The sequence below is a fragment of the Erinaceus europaeus genome, chromosome 21 (genome assembly GCF_950295315.1).
Source record: "Erinaceus europaeus chromosome 21, mEriEur2.1, whole genome shotgun sequence".
Classification (NCBI taxonomy): Eukaryota; Metazoa; Chordata; class Mammalia; order Eulipotyphla; family Erinaceidae; genus Erinaceus; species Erinaceus europaeus.
The window spans coordinates 45,274,214-45,291,443 of NC_080182.1; the positions used below are offsets into that span (position 1 = coordinate 45,274,214).

General features: G+C 54.8%; 1 protein-coding gene and 1 pseudogene across 1 annotated transcript in view; one reads left to right on the forward strand and one right to left on the reverse strand.

Moving 5' to 3' along the window:
* LOC132535326 (zinc finger protein 431-like) overlaps window positions 1-17,230 on the forward strand; it is an 827,521-nt gene that overhangs the window by 209,411 nt on the left and 600,880 nt on the right. The window lies entirely within an intron of this gene.
* On the reverse strand, window positions 7,505-15,810 carry LOC103128250 (phospholipid phosphatase 2-like; annotated as a pseudogene).

Consider the following 17,230-nt stretch of genomic DNA (forward strand, 5'->3'; position numbering starts at 1 on the left):
TGCACCACAATCAGGCCCCCAGGATTATTTCTTAAAATAGCTGTCTTGCCAAAAAGCAGTTATCAATCACACTCCAGGGAGACTGGTCTGGCATCAGGAAACACTTATCCACACCCCCACACAGACAGGCTCCAGGAGAGGACAGAGGAACAGTCTGACCTGGCAGTGAAGTGGGCATGGCATACATGTGGCCCTGGGTCCTGTAATCCCCCAATCACACACACACAGGCTGGGGGGTGGGGCAGGAGGGGCAGAGGAAGCCAGTTTGAGCTGGGAGTGAAGTGGGCAGGACATACAAATGTCCAGTCACTTACAGTCACACCACCACACACACCATCTTTTACTGTGACCAGAGGAAGGTGGCAGAACCAAGGAGATAGCCCAGCACAGCACAGCAGAGCACAGGACTTACATGCCTTAGGGTCCAGGCATGAGTCCTAGTGCCTCAAGTGCTAGAGATGAACAGTGCTCTGGTCTCCCTCCCACAGATATTTTTAAAACCTTACAGAAAGATTTGAAAGGAGAAAATTGGGGGGAGTGGTGGGTGGTAGTGAACGTATCACCATGCACAAGGACCTGGATTTGCCCTTGATCCCTTGATCAGAACTGCAGTTGTCTCTCTGTCTCTCTACCTCTCTATTCCTCCTTCCCTCTCAATTTCTCTCTGGCTTGTCAAATAAAATAGAAAAAAAAAAAAACACTCCACTGGGAGCAGTGCAAACAGTTCATAGTGCAAACACCAAGTCCCAACAATAATCCTGGTGGGAAAAAAAAGATAGAAATAGTGGAGGAAATGAAGGCAAAAGACTTGAGAGCAAACGTGTGAACATGACAAGTAGAGAAAGGTTCCCAGGTTCAATCCCCTGTATCGCCATAAGCCAGAGTTGAGCAGTGCTCTGGTAAACATATAAAATACACTAAGAGGAAAAGAAATCTTTAGTAGCTGGGTGGTGGCACACCTGGTTGACCACACATTACAATGTGCAAGACCCGAGCTCAAGCCCCCAGCCACCCCCCCACACCTGCTGGAAGAAAGCCTCACAACTTTTTGAAGCAGTGTTGCAGGTGTCTGTCTTTCTCCCTCTCTATCTCTGCCTTCCCTCTCAAATTCTGGCTGTCTCTATGCAATAAATAAAGATAACTTTAAAATATTTGATTTTTTATTAGATAGAGAACCAAGAGAAATTGTGGGGGGGGGTAAAGAGGGAAACAGAGAAACACAGCCCTGCTTCACCTCTTGTGAAGCTTCCCCCCAACATACGGGCACCAGGTGCTTGGACTTGAGTCTATGTGCACTGTATGTGTGCACTTAACCAGCTGTGCCACTGCCTGGCCCCTTAAAAAATACTTTTAAAAGATACGTTATCTGGAAATGTTACTTGCAAGAGGAGGAAAAAAGTATTGAAAAAAACGTTAGTGTCAGGAATATACCAGGAAAAGGGGAGAGAGAGATATTGATTTACAGGTGCTAACTACACACCATCTCAGCAAATAAAAGAGAAGGTTCCAGACTAGGAAAGGACACTGACCTGACAACCTGTGGTTTCAGCCTCTTCTCCTCAGCACTGGCTTATTTCTGGGGGTGCCATGTGGGCGTCACATTGCCCTGAGTCTGACTTCATGGTGCTGGTGGACACTCTTCACCCCCCACCCCATCTCACCCAGGGTCAGAGGACTTATACCTGTAGGGAACATCACCTTTCCTGTCCTCTACTATGAAAGAGAGAACAGAACAAAGTGTATTATAAGTGACCCGCATGTTTTTTCTCTTCCTTATCTTCAGGGCCCCCCAAATGCTGGCTAAGATGGGGAACAGCAGTTGCAGAGGCCCAGCCCTCCAAACACAGGAGGAGCAGCTGCTGAAACCGCCCCTTGGTTCCCAGCCCTCAGGCAGTCCTGAGCCATTACTCCTACCCACAACTCCCCCAGGCTCCTCTGCATAGAATCAATCACCTGAAGCCCTGAATCAGCCAGGGCTGCCTGGCCCACTCAGACATTAGGCAGAGTCTGTGGGAGGTACCTGGGATGAGCCCTGTGCAAACTCCACCTGTGTTCTTAACACAGAACCTGGGCTGAGACCTCTGCTCTGAGCTTTGTTTGTCCAACTTTCTCATAAGCAGAAACACTGCAAGAAACAGTGATCTAACATATGACAGCTATCTCCAGAGCCCAGGCACGTTTATTAAGATAAAGTCTGAGAGGGTCAGACAGACAAGGGAATCAGACCTAAACAATCCTACCTTACAGAATGTGAGGCTTTGCACCTGGGTTAACAAGGGGAGGGGTTTGTATGCAGGAATGCTGAGTGGGCAGCATCTGTGAGTCACCTGGGAGGAAGGAGTGCCTGAGGGAGTCCATTAAGAAAGGTCTGGGCGTGGGGTAGATAACACACTGGTTATGCAAAGAGATTCTCCTGCCTGAGGCTCCCAACTCTTAGCTTTAGTTCCCCTTTCCCCCCAGCACCACAATAAGACAGAGCAGAACAGGATTCTGGTTTTGTTTTGTTTTTTTTAAGTCACTTTGCCCCCAGCTACATCCTGTTTGGTTTCTAGGTCCCAGTCACGATGGCTGTCTTGCCCGGTTACGTCTTATTTTTGTGGCAGTTAGTTGTCATTATGCTGTCTCTGGTCGCCAAGCCTGAGACTTCTTGCAGAAAGCCATGCACTCTACCACTGAGCTCTCCTCTCTCCCCTTCAACCAGTTAGAGAGACAAGGAAAGAAACGGCTAAATCAGACATTCAGTGGGAGTTTAATTTACCTCAATAACACAATAAAATAGTAAGAGCATGCCTTCTCCCCACCTCCCACACACTCTAACATACATGTGCATCCTAGACTCCTAAAACACTGAATTTTGCAGTAATAATTTTAGCACTTAATTGACATGTTGTTTGTAGCAACCTGTGAAGACATATTTTGCATGTGATGCACAGGGGATCTGGGAGAGAAAGAATAAGGCAGCTGCAAAGGCTTTTTAAAGTTTATTGAATGCCAGGGTTCATAACAGAATAGCTAAAGAGACTCTCGTGCCTGGGGCTCCTAAGTCCCAGGTTCAATCCACTGCACCACAGTAAGCAGAGCTGTGCGTGGTGTACTGGAAAAACTGTATTGCATGTCTTTCTCTTTCTTTCCCTAGTGAGGTGTCTGCCTTCTTTCTCTATCTCCCTTTCCTCTATCAATTTCTCTGTCATATAAAATAAAATGGGAAAAAATCACCACTAAAAGCAATGGATTCATAATGCAGGCACTAAGCCCCAGCAATAACCCTGGAGGTAAAACAAATAATAATAACAAATTAATTAAATGAAAAAGGTTTAAATTTAAATCTACATGAAAAGACCGAACCATATTTAACATTATGCCTTTTAGATTTTACATCTGTATAAAAGTATTACATATTTTACATCTACATGACATGCCTCTCACCCCGATATGCCTTTTTGGCACAAATATCACTATTTTTGTTTTCTAAATTTCCTTATTGGGGCATCAATGTTTTACAGTCGGCAGTAAATACAATAGTTTGTACATGGATAACATTTCAGTTTTCCACACAAGACAACCCCCACTAAATATCACTTTATATTCATGTAAATATGCACAGATGTATTGCTTTCAACATACAGATAAGTTTAAGCCTTGGTCCCGCATCTGCAAGGGTGGTGGCCTCACAAGCGCTGACGCAGGTCTGCAGCTGTCTATTTTTCAATCTCCCTCACCACCTTCCCATCCCCTCTCAATTTCTCTCTGTCCTATACAAGAAAATGGATTAAAAATGCCCTCCAGGAGCAGTGGACTCATAATGGATGCATAAAGTCTCGGTGATAACTCTGGAGGCAAAAATAAATAAATAATCCAAGAAATTACACTGGAATTGAGAGGAGAGAATGACAACAAAGTAGAGAGCAAGAGAAAGCCCCACACATTTGCTTCACCTCTCCACTCACTGAAGGTGGGGAACAGGGCTGACACCCTAGTCTTTAGCATGGGATTCTGGGAACTCCACCCGTCTCAACACCACCCAGAACCCAGCACCAAGCATTGGTTCTCCAACCTCCTTTTTGCTCAAAGGGGGTTTGAACAGTGCAGGAGACTAAACGGGACTGACCCATGGGACAGAGAGCGAGCAAAGCCAGAACTCCAGGACCCATTTGTCTCAGCCATCCAAGCCTGGTGCCCTGCTCAGGGAAGCCTGTCTCCAGCCTCTTTCTAGCTCCTGGGAAGGTAGCTTCTGAGAACAGATCCTGTGAACAGACTGGAAACACCCTCCCCCAAATGAACAACTTGGAAGAGCAAAGGGCAGCCCGTCCAGTGGGAGCCAGGCTGGCCCAGCAGGGGCACTGATGTGTTATGTCGCTGCCTTGTGGTCACACAGTAGAATGTACCTTACTGCAACAGCCCACCAAAGGGCTCCCGTAGTTCTCCAAATATCGCCTTCATTTTCTTCTCCTGACACACAGCCAGTGAGGAAAAACACATAAGACACCACAGCACTGCTCAGCTCATGCTAATGCTGGTGCCTGGATTGAACCTGAGTTCTTGAAGCCACAGGAAGGAATGTCTTTAGCAGAACTCCCAAGTCAGCTTCTATGCCCATGGTTGTCGTATTTAAAATACTTGTATTTGGGGAGTCAGGTGGTAGCACAGCGGGCTAAGCGCAGGTGGCACAAAGCGCAAGGACTGGCATAAGGATCCTGGTTTGAGCCCCCGGCTCCCCACCTGCAGGGGGGTTGCTTCACAGGAGGTGAAGCAGATCTGCAGGTGTCTGTCTTTCTCTCCCCCTCTGCCTTCCCCTCCTCTCTCCATTTCTGTCTAAAAAAACATTTTATTGTACTTTTATATTTCATTCCTGAGACAAAGAGAGACAGAGAGATGCTATCTACTATGTTGTCACTCAGAGCACAGACTTTTTTTAGTATTTTTATTTTACTCAACTTTGTTACTATTTTTAGTCCTGAGAGATAGGCTTACAGAGAGAAAGGTGATCACTACTAGGCAGTCACTCCTGCCCGAGCTCAACTTTTTAATTTACTGTTTTATTATATTTTATTTTAAGTTTAATGTTTAGTAGTAAGAGCTACAGATGCATAGAAAGTTTGAGGGGGCAGGGGTCGATATCAGAATGGGGATGCAAAGAGACTCTCCTACTTGAAGCTCTGAGGTGCCCGCAAAACCATCACGTAAGGCTGAGATCTGCTTTGGAGAAAAAGCAAAAAAAAAAAAAAAGAAAGAAAGATCACACATTGAAACCAGAACACTCGCTGAGCTCAGACTCCTGGTGGAGACCTGGGGAATGAAGTGAAGCCTTGGAACCTCAGGCATGAAGGACTCCTCGTAACCATTGTGCTAACTGTGCAGCCTCCAAGGTTTTTCTTGCATCCTGATCCCACAGATTGTTGATTCACACCAAGAATGCAGCAGCACTAACTCACCTCCTGGGACTCAGCCCTGAGTCACAGACACCAGAGCCAGGAGGCCCCAGAGCAGAGCTGCTTCCTCAGACGCTGCCTCCCTCTGCACCTCACAAGATGGTGGGGACTCGGGTATTCACACTCCCTGCTAATTAACTAACAACAGCAGTTTCTGCATCAAACTGAGCAAAGTATGAAGGAATAAAATCCACAAGCTTAGACACATCCTGCTCACCTTCCTCAGAGAAAGTTTCCTGAAGCCACAGCAGAACTGAGAGACCCGCCACTTCTGAGCAAACTGAAGCCTCAGCCGGGAGGCAGGAAAGTGCATGCATGGGACTTGCACAGGGAGGGTCAGAGCAGGGCACAGAGGTCAGAGAGGGTCAGAGCAGGGCGCAGGAGTGAGGGGCACAGGTAACAGAGGGTCAGAGCAGGGCGCAGATGTGAGGGGCAGTGATCAGAGTGTCAAAGCAGGGTACAGAGATCAGAGGGTCAGAGCAGGGTGCAGGTGTAAGGAGCAGAGGTGAGGTAGGGGTAGAGCAGGACACAGAGATCAGAGAGGGTCAGAGCAGGGTGCAGGTGTCAGGGACGCTGGTGTGAGGGGCACAGGGGTAAGAGGGAGTCAGAGGAGGACATAAGCGTAAGGCACAGTGCAGGTCTGAGCAAGTCATGGTGGTCTGCAGCCTATGATCTCAGTGCCCCATTTTTTCAGGGCTGTGTGGGTGATGCTCACAGTTCAGAACTAACTCTCATTAACAGCTACCGGCCATGACCTTGGGAGCACTTGAGGTGCTGCGGTCTGGCTCAACCACCCAACCCCAAGGTCACTGCTCTGCCTTGCAGCAGCATCTCCAGCCCCACTCAGGGGACAGGAGTAAGCACAATTACTGGAAAACAGTTAATCTGCATTGAATATGGGAACTTCAGTGATACAGTTTGACAACTACATCAGTGTAAACCTATGCGTCACCCTGGTGACTTCTGCATTAAGAAGTCATATTCTCTCACCCTAAAAAGTAAGTAGTTCTGTCTTCTCATGGAAATGCCTAGATTGCCTTTGGAGAAAAAAACAAAAACCTGGAACTCAAACTATGCTACAGACAATGATGGAAACATATCAGATGTAAAACCAAAAGCATCCGGGAGGTGGCACAGTGGATAAAGCACTGGACTCTCAAGCACAAGCTCCCAAGTTCAATTCCTGGCAGTACAAGTACCAGAGTGATGTCTGGTTCTTTCTCTCTCTTCTATCTTTCTCATTAATATGGAAAACATTTTTAAAGGGAGGCAGGCAGTAGCGTAGCAGGTTAAGGGCAGATGGAGCACAGCACAAGGACCAGCATAAGCATCCTCGGTTTGAGTCCCCGGCTCCCCACCTGCAGGGGAGTTGCTTCTCCTCATCTCTGTCTTCCTCTCCTCTCTCTATTTCTCTCTGTCCTATTCAACAATGCCAACAACAATAATAACGACAACAATAAAAAAGGACAGCAAAAGGGAATAAATAATTAAATAAAATATACATTTTTAAAATAAAACTAAAATCATGAAGAGAACACAACTATCTATATTTTTTAAATTTCGGTAAAGTTTATCCAAAAGATAAGCCCAGTCTTATGAATCAGTATTTATATATAAAGGGAATTCAGTTGAAAAGAACACAAGATAAATCGTTTTCTAGACACATCTCCCTCCCCCAGCCCAGCCCAGCCCAGCCCAGTCCACCCCCTTTGCAGTCAGTCAGGGTTCATCACCAAGTTCTGCTTATCCACACTAGATCACATTCTCACACGCAAAGAACCTTCTTTTGGATTTCCTTTGTGGAAAGGGGCATAGTCCCTGTAAAGTGACTCTATTTGGTAGCAAAAAAAGATTTCTTTTTTTTTTAGTATAATTTATTTATTCCCTTTTGTTGCCCTTGTTTTATTGTTGTAGTTATTATTGTTATTGATGTCATCGTTGTTGGATAGGACAGAGAGAAATGGAAAGTGAAGGGGAAGACAGAGAGGGGGAGAGAAAGACACCTGCAGACCTGCTTAACTGCCTGCGAAGCGACTCCCCTGCGGGTGGGGGCCTGGGGGCTCGAACCGGGATCTTCATGCCGGTCCTTGCGCTTTGCGCCACGTGCACTTAACCTGCTGTGTTACCGCCTGACTCCCAGCGAAAGATTTCTGTACCCAGACTAGGGAGAGAATTCAGAGGCCCTAACCTCCTTTACACTATTTATTACTGTACTGGAAAAGGTCTGAAGCTGGAATTCGCTGCAGTGCTGGCTGCAGATAGTGAAGCACCAACTATTTCCTTATCTTCCCACTAGAATCAGGATTCTGGAGTGAAGTTCTGTATTTATCCTTTTAAATAAAAAATTCTTAATTATTTTATTTATTTTTGGATGGAGATAAGGAGAGACACTAGGAGCACTGCTTCACCACTTATGAAGCTTTCCCCCTGTAGGTGGGGACCAGAGGCTTGAACCTGGGTCCTTTGTACTCTGTACTGTGTGCGCTCAGCCAGCTGTGCCGCCACTCTGTGAGACTTCTTTAAAACCAGCATTATTGCCAAGATCACTGAGCAGCTTAATAGATGTCTTCCTCTTGTTTACCTGCCCAGCTTCTGAGTCCAACTGTTGTCCCTCCCAGACAGGGATGCGGCCTCAGAAGGGACGGGACACGCAGGTGCGGGGGACATAAACCACACCCAAGTTTTACTCAAGCCCCACACGTGACAGCTTAGAAAACAGTAGTTCAGATTTCTCCTCCTTCCAAGCCCAGTCAGAGGGGCAGCAGGGGAACACAGGCTGGTCCACTGGGCAGAGAGGGGCCCTGGTGGGCAGGGAGGGGCCAACTGGGCAGCAGGGAAGGGCAGCTGGCAGGGAGACGGGGGCCCAGTGGGCAGGAAGGGGGCATCAGGGAAGGGGCTCAGTGGGCAGTGAGGGTCTGGTGGGCAGGGAAGGAGGCCTGGTAGGCACAGAAGGAGCCCAGTGGGCAGCGAGGGTAATTCACTGGGCAGGGAGGGGGGCTCAGTGGGCAGGGAAGGGGCTCAGTGGTTAGGAAGGTCGGCCCATTGGGCAGGAAGGGTGACTTGCTGGGCATGGAGGGGGCAGGTGGGCAGGTTGGTCAAGCAGGCTCAGGAGTTGGGGGCAGGGTAACTGTAGTGGTTGCACTCAGCCTCTCCCAGGGTCACGGTCAGCGCCAGGCTTGGCTATCGATCCAGCTGCTCCTCCACACAGCTCTGGGGAGGACGTAGCTTGAAGAAGTCAGAAAGGTAGCGGACCTGGGGGGGAGACAGGGTGTACTGGGGGGCATGGCCAGCTGAGGGGGCTGTGGTGGGGGGTTAGCTGACAGGGGAGGAAGGGACCTGTGAGGCAGGGCCAGCTGAGGGTGTATGGGGTTTCCTAGGGCACAGGGCAGCTGAGGGGGGTCCTGTGGTGGCAGGGCCAGCTAAAGGATGGGGGTTTGGGGGTCTGTTGACGTGGGTTCCCGCACTCACCGTGAGACCAGCCACCAGTGCCCCCTGCAGGAGGCCAGCGAGGCCATCACTCCAGTGGTGCTTGTGGTCAGTCACATGGATGTAGCCCACATAGAGAGCGAAGGCCACTCGGAAGAACTGAGCTGTGGGGCGAAGGAGCCGGGCCCACTGCCCACACAGGCGCGCGTGCACGTACAGCTGGGGGCCGGAGTCCTAGATTTTAGTACAGTCGCCTGCTTCTGAATTGTTTGTGGCTAAGACTGTCAGTCTGGCTATACCCCCTACTCATCCACAAAGCGGTGGGAATGGGGGTTGGGGGGGGTCACATCCCAGTTAAGTACAGATAGTACAAAGTGAAAGGTCCCATGCAGGGATCCTGGTTCAGGATCAGCCTACTGCGTGCACCCCTCACTTGCTCAGCACTACCTGCACCCCAGGACCTGCAATCCACTGCCTGCACCCCAGGACCTGAGACGCACTGCCTGCTCCCTAGGACCTGAGACCCACTGCCTGCTCCCCAGGACCTGAGACACACTGCCTGCTCCCCAGGACCTGAACCCCACTGCATGCTCCCCAGAGCCTGAGCCCCCACTGCCTGCTCCCCAGGACCTGAGCCCCCACTGCCTGCTCCCCAGCACCTTAATCCCCACTGCCTGCTCCCCAGGACCTGAACCCCACTGCCTGCTCCCCAGAGCCTGAGCCCCCACTGCCTGCTCCCCAGGACCTGAGCCCCAACTGCCTGCTCCTCAGGACCTGAACACCACTGCCTGCTCCCCAGAGCCTGAGCCCCAACTGCCTGCTCCCCAGCACCTGAACACCACTGCCTGCTCCTCAGGACCTAAGCCCCACTGCCTGCACCCCAGGACCTGAACCCCCACTGCCTGCTCCCCAGGACCTGAGCCCCCATTGCCTGCTCCCCAGAGCCTGAGCCCCAACTGCCTGCTCCCCAGCACCTGAACACCACTGCCTGCTCCTCAGGACCTGAACCCCCACTGCCTGCTCCCCAGCACCTGAACCCCCACTGCCTGCTCCCCAGGACCTGAGCCCCACTGCCTGCACCCCAGGACCTGAACCCCCACTGCCTGCTCCCCAGGACCTGAGCCCCCACTGCCTGCTCCCCAGGACCTGAGCCCCTACTGCCTGCTCCCCAGCACCTGAACACCACTGCCTGTACCCCAGGACCTGAACTCCCACTGCCTGCTCCCCAGGACCTGAATCCCCACTGCCTGCTCCCCAGGACCTGAGCCCCACTGCCTGCTCCCCAGAGCCTGAGCCCCCACTGCCTGCTCCCCAGGACCTGAGCCCCTACTGCCTGCTCCCCAGCACCTGAACACCACTGCCTGTACCCCAGGACCTGAACCCCCACTGCCTACTCCCCAGAGCCTGAGCCCCCACGGCCTGCTCCCCAGGACCTGAGCCCCACTGCCTGCTCCCCAGAGCCTGAGCCCCCACGGCCTGCTCCCCAGGACCTGAACCCCACTGCCTGCACCACAGGACCTGAGCCCCCACTGCCTGCTCCCTAGGACCTGAACCCGCACTGCCTGCTCCCCAGAGCCTGAGCCCCAACTGCCTGCTCCCCAGCACCTGAACACCACTGCCTGCTCCTCAGGACCTGAGCCCCACTGCCTGCACCCCAGGACCTGAACCCCCACTGCCTGCTCCCCAGGACCTGAGCCCCCACTGCCTGCTCCCCAGGACCTGAGCCCCTACTGCCTGCTCCCCAGGACTGGAGCCCTCACTGCCTGTACCCCAGGACCTGAACTCCCACTGCCTACTCCCCAGAGCCTGAGCCCCCACGGCCTGCTCCCCAGGACCTGAGCCCCACTGCCTGCTCCCCAGGACCTGAACCCCCACTGCCTGCTCCCCAGGACCTGAGCCCCCACTGCCTGCTCCCCAGGACCTGAGCCCCCACTGCCTGCTCCCCCTGTGCCTGCTCCCCAAGACCTGAACCCCACTGCCTCCACCCCGTGTCTGCTCCCCAGGACCTGAACCCCACTGCCTGCTCCCCCTGTGCCTGCTCTCTAGGACCTGAGCCCCACTGCCTGCTCCCCCTGTGCCTGCTCCCCAGGACCTCAGCCCCACTGCCTGTACCCCGTGCCTGCTCCCCAGGACCTGAGCCCCCACTGCCTGCACCCCGTGTCTGCTCCCCAGCATCTGAGCTCCCACTACCTACATATCAAACACTATCCCCCACTGCCTGACTTCTAGTCAACATGGCACCCCACTGTCATGTGGAGAAGCTGCAACCCCAGCTGCCCACAGGCACCTGCAGCACAGACTCACCGCCAGGAACACCATGCAGTACATGCTGAAGGAAGAATGGCCCGAGCAGAAGGACAACCTGGGGGACAGAGAACTTTGACCCCTGAACCTACCAAGCTCCAGGGTCAGCCGGCCTGTCTCACTGGGTGAAGTAGTAGTGGGCACAGACTCTCAGAGGGACAAACAAATGACAAAGGGGTGGCGGAGGGGACAATGGGATGACGGGGACAGAGAGATGACAGAACTGACAGAAGGGGACACAGAGCTGAAAGAGGACTCAGCAATGACAGGGGCACAGAGGTAATACAGGGGGACAGAGGAGGACAGAGGGATGACAGAAAAGTGCCATGGGGACACAGAGATGACAGAAGTGAGAGAGGAAGACACAGAGCTGAAAGAGGAGGACTCAGAATGACAGGGAGACACAGAGGTAGTAAAGGGAGAGAGGTGACAGAGGGGCAGAGAGGTGACAGAGAAGTGACAGAGGGGACAAAGGTGATAGGAAGAGAGACGATGGGGGAAAGAGAACTGATCAGGGGAAAAGAAAACTGGGGGCAAGTTGGGGAGAGAAGGGGACAGAGCCAGGGGGAGAGCTGGGGGGCAGAGCTGGGGAAGATAGCTGGAGGGACAGCGACAGAGCTGGGGGACACAGCCCAACAGAGCTGCAAGGGGACAGAGGTGGGGGGCAGAGTGACAGAGCTGGGGAGACAGAGCGACAGAGCTGCGGGGGACAGAGCGACAGAGCTGGGGAGACAGAGCGACAGAGCTGGGGAGACGGAGCAACAGAGCTGGGGGGACAGAGCGACAGAGCTGGGGGGACAGAGCGACAGAGCTGGGAGGGACAGATTGACAGAGTTGGGGGGACAGAGCTGGGGGGACAGACAGGGGGAGCTGGAGGAGCAGAGCTGAGGGGGATTTTGGGGGACAGAAGCTCTGGAGTCCCAGGGCAGGTGAAGGAGTCTGGAGGGTAGCCAGGGAGGTGGGGTTTCCCCAGGTGCCCACCTGGCCTCCGTGACATTGGCAGCGCTGCCCTGACACAGCCCATCCGCCAGCAGGTAGCCCGAGCAGTTGAAGTGGCCCCAGTCAGGGTCGCACACAGCCAGGAAGTTGGGACGCTGGTGGCCCACCCTGTACTTGGCCAGATCGGTGAGTGACTGGCTGACCGCTGCCCCAAACAAGAAGGTGCCCAGCACCTTGTCGAGTTCAGCCAGGTAGTTGTTGAAGGAGGAGCATGAGTAGAGGCATGAAGTGTAGACCAGGTAGGCCTCCCCAGTAGAGACCTGCAGACAGGTGGGCTGGGGGTGTCTCCCAGGAAGGGGGGTGTCCTCCCAGGAAAGGGGGCCAGGTGTCTCCCACAAAGGAGGTGCATCTCCCAGGAAAGGGGAGGTGGCCCAGAATGGGAGGGAGTCTCCAGGAAAGGGATGGAGTTATCCTCCCAGGATGGAGGGCATATCCTAGGCAGGGGGGGGGGGGGCAAGACCCTGGTCCCTCACCAGCAGAACAGTGGCTGTGATGGAGACCCCCCCGCCAGCAGCCCATGGGTGACAGTGTCTGGCCGGTAGGGGTAGCGAATGGAGTCATCACTGCAGAAGAAGCCACGTTTGTAAGGAGTGTTCACCAGGGTCAGCACCCCAAAGGGCAGTGAGGCTGGAGGGATAGCAACTTGTCCGTGGGGCCCAAACCCCACCACACAGCACTAACTGCCTTTGCTTCCAGCAGATCTAGGGAGCCAAGCCACCTTCCTTCACCACCTTTGCCCAGGGTTGTGGCCCTCAGGCCATGGGGGGCAGAGCAGGGGTTGAGGAGTCCCCCAGGACGGGTCCCATGTGGCTGGGGAATTGGGGAAGCGGTGGTGAGGATGAAGCAGTGACGCTCCCCTTCTGCTTGTTCACTCTCCCACCTGAAATAAGTAACTCTCTATCTTTTCATAAGAAACAGAAAAAGCAAGGGCCTGAGCGATGGCAAACCTGGTTGAACACACATGTCACCATGCACAAGGACCGGAGGAGTTCAAACCCCCATCCTCATCTGCACTGGGGAAGTTTCACAAGTGGTAGAACAGGACTACAGGTGTTTTTCTGTCTTCTCCCTCTGTATTTCCCCCACCCTCTCAATTTCTCTCTGTTGTATCAAATGAAAGAAAATATTAAAATAACAACATAAAGACTACATATAACTGGGCTGGGGAGACAACTTAATGGTCCTACAAATGACCCTCATGCCTGAGGCTCTGAGGTCCCAGGTTCAATCCCCAGCACCACCATCAGCCAGAGCTGAGCAGGGGTCTAGTGTCCTGTGTGCATGGGGGGGGTGCATTTAAAATATTAAAAGTGGGAGTCGGGCAGTAGCACAGCAGGTTAAGTGCACGTGGCGCAAAGTGCAAGGACTGGCATAAGGATCCCGGTTCGAGCCCCCGGCTCCCCACCTGCAGCGGAGTTGCTTCACAGGCGGTGAAGCAGGTCTTCAGGTGTCTTTCTCTCCCCGTCTTCCCCTCCTCTCTCCATTTTTCTCTGTCCTATCCAACAACAATAACTACAACAACAAAACAACAAGGGTGACAAAAGGGAATAAATAGATATTTTAAAAATAAAATAAAATATTAAAGAGAAGAAATGGGGGATAGGGAGCAAGACACCAGCAGTCCTATTTCTCGGACCAGAATCCTCGTGCCTGTGACACCTGTGTTCTAACAGGTGTGCCCAGCCCCAGTGAGTCTCTCTACGCATTTTATCTTTATTTATGTATTATTGCAGAGACAGAGAAATTGAGAAGGGAAGAGCGAAATAGAGAGGGAGAGAGACAGAAACACCTGCAGCCCTGCTTCACTGCTCCTGAAGCTTTCTCCCTGCAGGTGGGGACCAGGGGCCTGAACCTGGGTCCTTGCCACTATAGTATGTGCGTTTAACCAGGTGTGCCACCTCCTGGGCCTTTTTTTTTTTTTTAACCAGAGCACTGTTCTGCTCTGAATCTAGGACCTTGGCGCCTGAGGCAGGAGAGTCTCTTACAGAGCCATTGTACTACCTACCCCCATACTCTAAAAAGTCCTTTTAAATGAGGGTCTGCGCTGGAGGGCATCTCCCCAGAGTGGCCGGGTGGGGGGAACACACATGCCAGTGCAGGCTCAAGCTCCACTCTGTCCCCCAGGAGGAATCAGGGTGCTGCCCAGAACCCCCTATGGCCCAGGCCCTGGGGCCACTACCCAGCACCCAGGGTCACCTGGCCAGGCAACCACAAAGATCTGGGGGGGACTGCTGCCTGCACCCCATCCAAAGGGCCACCCAGCCCACCCCAGGGGAGCAGCGCAGGCCCCTCCAGGTCAGTGTCCACTCAGAGGCGGCTCCCTGCAGCTCTGGGAGGGACAAAACCCACCCGACAGGTTCCATGCCCCACAGCTGGAGTGGGGGCAGGGTTCCTCCGCCAACAGAAGCCCAGGCTGGAGGGGTCCAGCTGGGGCAGCACCCTGGGGCCCAGGGGCCTTGCCGCCCGCCCCTCGCACCAAGCCAGGGGCTCCCTTCCCGCCCCTCCTGCAGGGCACCCCTTTCTCCACCCTGGGCTTCCCTGTTCCCCACGCCAAGGACAGGCAAAGTCCGGGGCGCTGTAGCCCCTCCTCCCCACAGCGCTGGGCGCGCCCCTCTTACCAACCAGACCAGCAGGCACAGCATGTCGAGCAGCACGAAGACCCACCTGCGCTCCGTGCCACCCCTGCGCCCCGTTCCGGCCTCCCTGTAACATGGTGGCCAGAGGGCGGACTCTGCCCCGCTCCACCCCTGGAGGCAGGCGAGCCAGGGGCATGTCTGGCTGAAGGGTCTGGTGCACACTGGGGGTGCCCCCGACAGCCGGGAGTGGAGGGGCCTGACCCCAGCTGGCGACAGCTGGCCCTGGCCCGCAGCAGCCTGGCACCCTCTGGGTGGGCTGGGCCGAACACAGTGGACAACGAGAGGCGAGAGGCTCAGGGAAGGTGAGGGAACCCAGGACGGCTCCCCCTTCCAGGCCCCAGAAGCCAGGAGCCGGGCAGCGTCCTCCGCCCAGACCTGCGCTGTCCCTGGGCATCTCACGGTCACCTGCACCTGCCCAGGGGTATCTGCCAGCTGGGGGGGGGGGTCCAGCAATCTGCCCCCCATGAGGGCAGAATGGCAGGAGGGAGGGCAGCCAAGTCCCATAGAAGCCTGCACACCTCAGTGGGATGTCTCCTGGGTCAAGTCGGGTCCACCAGCACCTGCATGCTGAGGAAGACGGGTGCTGCACCCATGGTACTGAAGGAGCCGGGAGGGACTGCCTGGGGCAGGGGATGAAGGCCCAGGGGAGTGTCAACATCAGGGGAATTGGGTCAGGTGGGGATTGGGGTCAGGGCTCCTGAGTGGGAGGGAGGAAAACCCCCAGCACCTGGCCCACGAAACCCACCGACAAACCTGGAGCTGGCCACCACCCACATGCAGCTGCCAGCGTCCAACCAGCTTTAATAAATAAGAGCGGGGGTTCAAGGCGGCAGCTCTTCAGTGTGGTCCTCTCCTGGGACAAGGCGGGCACTGCCACCCCCAGGACCCCACTCCAGTTTGTAAACAGAAACATACAATGGGCCAGGTCCAAACACGTCCTGGGGAGCTGCGACAGATGCGGGTCCGGAACCATGAGGCTGGCTAAAGTGCGGCTTTTCCTGAAGGTCGGCGGCCATGGAGGTATGTGGCTGTACCTGGCCTGGCACAGAGGCACCGTCGCATGGGGGGGCAGCTCCACCCTCCCCCTCCCATGGTGGGCAGCTTCGGAACTCTGCCCCTGCCAAGGGCCTCTGGTTCCAGTCTCAGGCTAGGGCCATGGCGCTCCCTGCCCACTCAGGGATCAAGCAAGGTGAGTAGAGGGGAGGCTGCCGACCAGGCCATGCCCCACGGGGATCGGGGATCATGGCCCAGGGTGTGGCTGGACAAAGGGCAAGGTGCCTGGGAGGTTCAGAGCAGGAAGATGCCCAACAGCCCACCGCCCTCGACCTCCACCGTGCCCACTGACCTCAGGCAGGGGCGGACACCAAGCATGCGGGGACAGACGTCATGCACTCTGTGGAGGACTTCAGGTATGAGGCAGAGGACATCAGACACACGGCGGAGGACTTCAGGCATGTGGTGGGGGGTGGGGGCTCTGTGGGGAAGCAGGCCGAGCTCAGGCCGCCATGACATCCAAGGTGGTGGGGCACGGTTGGTCGGCAGGGCACTTCCTCCCCTCCAGTGGTGGGCAGTTTTGGAACTCTGCCCCCGCCAAGTGCCGCGGGTTTGAGTCTCAGGCTGGGGCCATGCTGTGCCCTGCCTGCTGAGGGCTCACAGCAAGGTGAGTGGAGGGGAGGCCGCCAGCCAGACCATGCCCCACGGGGACCAGGGACCATGGCCCAGGGTGTGGGTGGACAATGGGGCAAGTGGCATAGGGAGTCTCAGAGCTGGAAGCCACCCACCAACCAACTGCTGGAGCCCTCTGCCATGCCTGCAGACCTCAAACGGGAGAACAACAAGCAATTGGGGACACACAAAAGACCCACTGCGGAGGACAGTGGCTCTGTGTGGAAGCAGGCCGGGCTCAGGCAGCAAGGCAGCTGAGGCTGCGGGGCAGAGGCAGGGTCACTTGCGGGGCCTGTCCTCCCTTCCCAAGGTGGGCAGCTTCGGAACTCCGCCCCCGCCCTGGGCCTCGGGTTCAAATCTCAGGCTGGAGCCATGCTGCTCCCTGCCCGCTCAGGGATCAAGCCAGGTGAGTAGAGGGGAGGCCGCTGACCAGGCCATGGCCCACGGGGACCAGGGACCATGGCCAAGGGCACGGGTGGACGATGGGGCGAGGTGCCTAGGGAGGTTCAGAGCAAGAAGCCACCCACCAGCCCACTGCCTACACCCTCTGCTGTGGCCGCCAACCTCTGCCAGGGGTAGACACCAAGCATGTGGGGACAGATGTTACTTACTCTGTGGAGGACTTTAGGCATGTGGCAGAGGATATCAGACACACTGTGGAGGACTTCAGGCATGTGGTGGAGGGCAGTGGCTCTGTGGGGAAGCAGGTCGGGCTCAGGACACCATGGCATCCGAGGCGGAGGGTCAGGGTTGGTCGGCAGGCCAAGTCTC